Raw genomic sequence first — 6000 nt, 5'->3', positions numbered from 1 at the left:
CACTAATACATAAAGCATATCCGTTCCTTTATTAATGATAAATGGCCTTCAACAATAGTACAAAGCATGTACATTTATGAAGGCGCTGCGCCAGGCAGCTATTTCACAGAAACCTGAATCATTTCACCTTTAGTAATGCGAGGTGTGGGCTGGGCACTTATTTTTCGGTCCACTCCAACATGCAAAAACTGCATCATGTGCATTCCCATTTTCCAGCCTGATAACAAATTGTCAATGACTTATTTCCGTCTGACTGTTGCATAGCGCGTGTAAATAAATTACCACTGCACCTAATAAACACTGACATCCACGTGGAACATCGCCGATCATAAACGGACACACTGATGTCCGTCCGGACATCGGCGCACTCATCACAGCACTCTCGTAGGACGTAATCCGTACATCACAGCTTCTCACGGTAAGTACAAACCACACCTCCAGTTGTACAACAAACACGAATGACGCGATGCTTGGGCTAGAGACACGCCGGCGGTACCCAGCTTTTTCAGCGCCGCTTGTATATGTATGTAGAACTTGCAGCGCCAAACCTCAATTCGAGCAGAAAGCGATGCGTTACGTGACGCATTTCATCACAGATGGAAGTGAGGAAACTTTGAAGAATCATAACTACATAACTACTAAACGACCGTCGTAGACGTTACTCCACATGATAACGAGGACCAAATGAGCGGGCTGGCCGTCAACACCGCGATTACATGCGCTTGCGCTCTGGTCGTGCTTGCTACCATGCCGCGGTCCAACTCACGTAAACCTATCATCATGCCATCACGTAGTCTATTGTCCATCACCTATTCTAGGCACTATTCTTGCCACTTAGTACATACTTCTTGCACCTGGCACATATAATGCTCTATATCGCACACTTCGTACCAACTTCGATTTGACTACATATGGCTACCAAGTTGTTGCTACAACCACATCTGGGGATCTCGGATCCGTCCGGTTTTCCCGACGGATCCCAAGGCCCACATCGGAGAAAAATGCGTTGGGTACGTCGGACGAACCCCACCGATCGGGTCCGTCCGCCGTACACCTCCCGGATCCGTCCGGCTTTCCCGACGACGTAAACACCTGATCGGGTCCGTCCGCCGTACCTCTGAAAAATATTTCCCGGATTCGTCCGACGTATCCCGAAGAAAAACGCACCGGGTCCGTCGGACGTACCTTTAACCACAGCCTATTTTTAGCGGTCTTTCTTACTCTTGTGAACCCGGCGGAATCTTCTAGTGCGATGGGCTTGCGTGCGGGAAGATGGCAATTCAGCGGTGTCTTCGTTGTATCGTCACACGGAGGAAGTAAACGTATTGTCACGTATTCTTGCCATTTGGAAGTGGCATACAATAGGGCCATTTCTTTAATCTACACCAGCTACACCAGTGCAGCAAAAATTTATTGTAGGTATAGGAGATTTTCTACACTGGTGTAGCTGATGTAGGTTAAACAAATGGCCTTAATATGAACGTAGTTTCTAATATGTGTCAGACGTAGGTGCCAAGGAGGTTATATAGCCTTGGTAGGTGCACGTCACGTTTCTTACACTCTTAACTAGAGGGAAAACTGAGGGCAAAGCACTTCAGCCACCATGGGCACGCTTGCGGGGCAGTCGGTTTTTCTTGGGTGCATAGAGTGGCATTGACGTCTCATTTTTATCATGATCATCATCTCGAAGTGCGAATGTAGACCGCAAAAGTCATAGTAGCAAGGTTTACTGTTTTCTGAAATGCCACTAAAAAACATCCTAAAGTAATTGGGCAATCATAAATAATTTCAACACGTTATTTTCTTCTCAAAGTGTGCCTATTAAGTGCGAAGTATTGGTATCTGGGCTGATAATTGTATTTTTTTTTATTTCGGATGCCACGCTAGTAGATGCTTTTTGCACCAGTGGAGGCAACATAGCGGAGCACCCGAGTGCAGGCAACTTCCGCGTGTTTTAATGGTCTTGAAGGTGTTTCAAACCAACAGAAAACTAAAAGGGCTACATGCAAAAGCACGCCTGCAAATGCTTCGCGCGCGCGCGTAACGTTAGCGCCACCACACAGTCCCCCAGTGAAACAGACAGCCTATTTCAATACTATATAATACCACTAACACTATGGAGACGAGCTCGACACTGCTGGCACTGAGTACATTCAATTTTCTAGTCCCGGACAACTTGCTGACAGATCTAGGCTTCCACTCTGACAGAAAGTAGCGTGATGTTCACATGTATTCACATGACCTTGCAAACTTCCTCAACCGTTCGCTCTTGGACGCTCCTAGCAGACGACGCCAACCATCAGTCCTTTCGCAGTGACACTGCGCGCACGTTTGCGCACTTTTGGCTCGCGTGTAATACTGAAATAATAAATAGCAGAGGCGCGAATCAATCCGGGCTTTTCACGAACGGAGCGCGACGTGCCTAAATGTTAAGCGTTTTAAAGACCTCGGTTTGGCAGGGTTTTCCCATTGCTACACAGGAAGCTCTTCCAAGGGCCGAGCTCACTGCGCTCGAAAGCGAAATCGTTTGCAAAGGCATTTACAACAAGCGTTAGCTGCCCCAGCACATAGCGGTTCGCTTGCGACGCTTTCAGAAATTGCGCTCTGAAAAGGTCGCAGAACAGGTTAACAACTAATTATGGCCAGCACAAACAAACGATCCATGCTCGGGGCTCTGGACGCTTCCGTTAGTAGTGAAATTCAAGAAAAAAAAAGAAGCAATTAAGATTCAAGCGTCTTACAGCTGCTTAGAGAGATTGTCATTGCTTAGCGCGCAATATCGTGTGCAGGCCAGAACACGAAAAGTACTGGCTGCCGAAGGAAAATCGAACGCCGGACAGCTGTCAGGTAATCCCGGACAGTCGGGGACTGATAATCGAATGCACCCACTGTTCTCTAGGAGGCACTGTCAAAGTGTGATCGTTAAAGACCCTTTATGTGATCATCACATGACCTTTGCAAGCTCCTTTCAGCAGATCTGCTGAAAGCAAGGAAAGGAAGGTGAAAATTTATTACTGGGAATCTACTGGTTTGTACTGGGACCATGAAGAAACCTGCTGGTTTTTACTGGTTTCTACTGGAACCTCTAGGAAGCCTACTGGTCTTCAACTGGAACCATTAAGAATTTTTAATGGTTTTCTGCTGGCCTTATTGGTTCCAGCAGGGTGCCTAATGGTTTTGTCCTGGGACCAGTAACTACTGGTCCCAGTAGCTACTGGGACCAATAAATAGGGCGCTGGTCCCAGCAGACAGCCTAATGGTTTTCTGCTGGTGATATTGTTTCCAGGAGAAAACCAGTAGTAACTACATGTTTTCAGCATGTTGTTTACAGGGACCAGTAGTGCTACTGGTCCTGGTTGGATAACCTACGGTATTGTGCATAAAGAGGCGTCATAGAGGCCTCGTCCAATCACAGAGCATAAAGAGGCGTCATAGAGGCGTCGTCCAATCACAGAGCACCACCACAGTATGCGGAATGCATGCCTTTTATGGCCACATGTTAATCAATGGTCGATTACTAATAAATGACTAATAATGAAATAATAATTCACTAATAAATGACTAATTAAGTAATCTAATAAATAAATAATTACCTACCGAACTACTTCATTAAAACTTATTAGTGCCAGTTGCGTAGCAGAATGCGGCACTCCGGCTCTCGCCTTTCACTACTTTGTCGCTAAAGTCTCTTGTAATTTTGTTGCATTTAGATTATCAATTTTTACTCCAATTTGGTTCTAGTCATTTCATAAAAATAGTTTTAAACAAGCGAGGTATTGTTCAAGTAGTGGCCACAGTGAGTTAACTGCTGCTATGAGATATTGGAAGCGTCACGGACGCGTAAAAACTTTTTTTTGTCACAGCATAGGCGCATAGGGTGCAAGACTTTCCTTCGTCTGCTGTCCGCTAGCACGGAGCAGACGACGCCAATGTCGCGTCTTCATTCGATCGGCTACAACGCTCGAAGCGAGACGAATACAGTTGTGTTTAAGAAGTATAAAATATTATCAGTAATGTGGATTACTTCACATGTGCCTTACTCTGAAATTTTACAGATGCAGGTTTTTAGCGCTACGACCTCATGGTTTCCTCAGTTTTCTTCCCCTCGGCTCGAGCTTCTACGGGTGGCGGTTTGGTTCATGGCGGCGATATGTTTTTGTGAACGCGGTACGCGGCGCATATTTTGCGGTTTTAACACGATTTAAGCATCATCGTTAGTATGAATGATTTCAGAGCCTTACTTCTGAAGCGTCTAGGGAAATCTGAACGGACCTGGCGGTTTGACAACTTCTGGCAAGACTAAAAAATGTGAAGAGATTTCTACAAGGCCTAGGACCGGTGATTGTTGGGTAAGAAAAAAATGTTTTTTGCTTCTTTTGTGCTCCTTCAGTTGTGGAAGGTGTGGTAAGGTTGTGCTGAAATCCAGCAGCACATACAAAGATGAACCGTTACGCAAGTGGGCACAACGGCTGCCAGTGTAAATCGGCAGTGATGACCGCTGCTAATCAAAATTAGCGAAATATCTAAATGAGGTCACGTTTGTTGTCCCGAAGTTTGAAATGGGCCTTATTATTGTTAGGTATGTTTGGCTTAATTCTATACTGCCCGTAAAAGCTTATCACCATTGCCTGATTGTTGCTGCCTCGGACTTGTCACCGCATGCCGGTGATCACGGAGACGGGATTTGGCGACAGAGAGGTGAGTTTTCAGCATTGCTTTGTTACCGCTGCCTCGCCGTTTGGTCAGAGGGAGTACAGTTACGCTATATGCCGTTTCTAACAGTAAACCGCATGAAGTACGATAAAACACTGATGAAAGTTGTTGTAAGGCATCGTGTTTAAAAAAAAATTGTCACTGCACAGCGGTGCGCTACTACACTGCAATGCAGATCTGCATTGCGAGCAGTGACTTTCTCCTGCTCCTTTCGAAAATTAGAAATAGCTAGCCATACTTGCTTTTTTTTCGCTTACTACCCTACCAAGCTTTTACTAAATTGTCTCGAAGCGCTTATATATGCACGGATCAGACGAAGTAGCCTCTGCAAGTTCTTCACTCAAACCCTCCTTGCTCAAACTAAACTAGGAAAAACTTATCTCGCAAAACAAAACAACAAAAAAACTGGAATTTGCGTACCCCAAAGCCTTCTGCGATTGGTTGCCTCGGGAGCTGCTTCCGGGCGACATGCAAAATTTTCTACAAACCCAGAACCTGAGCGACTGCGACTAGCGGCAATGCTTTGGCAGCCCTCAGCCCACCGCCCCATGCGGTTAGTGTTTATAGCAAATGTCGCACATCATGCACGCACACTGATTACTTCTATATTTATCTTGACCAAGTTAGTCATTTGAAAGAAATTTATGCATATTGATAAGAGATCTCTTATGTGCTGTTTTCTGCAATTTCACCTTGCGAATAGTGTAAAGACGAAAGGTATGCAGGCAGCTAAAATACTGCCGAACAAGAAGCCCACACTTGTGAAGGTCACTGCACAGGCCATATGAGGGGATGAAATCCTTGCCACAAGGAGCACTTGTGATGTGCTAGCCCCAAAACACAAAACCTGTGGTGAGCCACACGTTCACACATTCAATTTGAATTAGATTCTAAGTATTAGATATTCCACAGTGCTATAGCCATGTCCGTCACTGTTTCATGGGCCTTTTTTCAGTGGTGCACGTTTGTTATTCTGGCCTGTACAGCTTACATCACTGAAAGGTTCACTTTTTTTGTAATGGAGTTGAAGCTACAAAGTCTGAATGTGTTATCTCTTCCTTTCCTGCATAATATAGTACATGGCCACTTTCAGTATATTTTGCAAAAAAAAGGGTAGCATTTCCAGATACGACATATTCCTAGAACATTTTTCAGTGCTAGAGTCACAATGAAGCCCCTTTCATTACTTAAATTTTTGCTATGCTTTGATCTTTCAAGGAGCTTCCATTCATGCCAATAGCTATACAGTGGATAAAGTCAAGCAATCACCTAATGAGCAATGTGACA

Source organism: Amblyomma maculatum, chromosome 7 (genome assembly GCF_055883805.1).
Source record: "Amblyomma maculatum isolate TAMU_Amacu chromosome 7, ASM5588380v1, whole genome shotgun sequence".
Taxonomy (NCBI): domain Eukaryota; kingdom Metazoa; phylum Arthropoda; class Arachnida; order Ixodida; family Ixodidae; genus Amblyomma; species Amblyomma maculatum.
The sequence above is the reverse complement of the archived record's forward strand: the minus strand, read 5'-3'. Positions refer to the sequence as shown.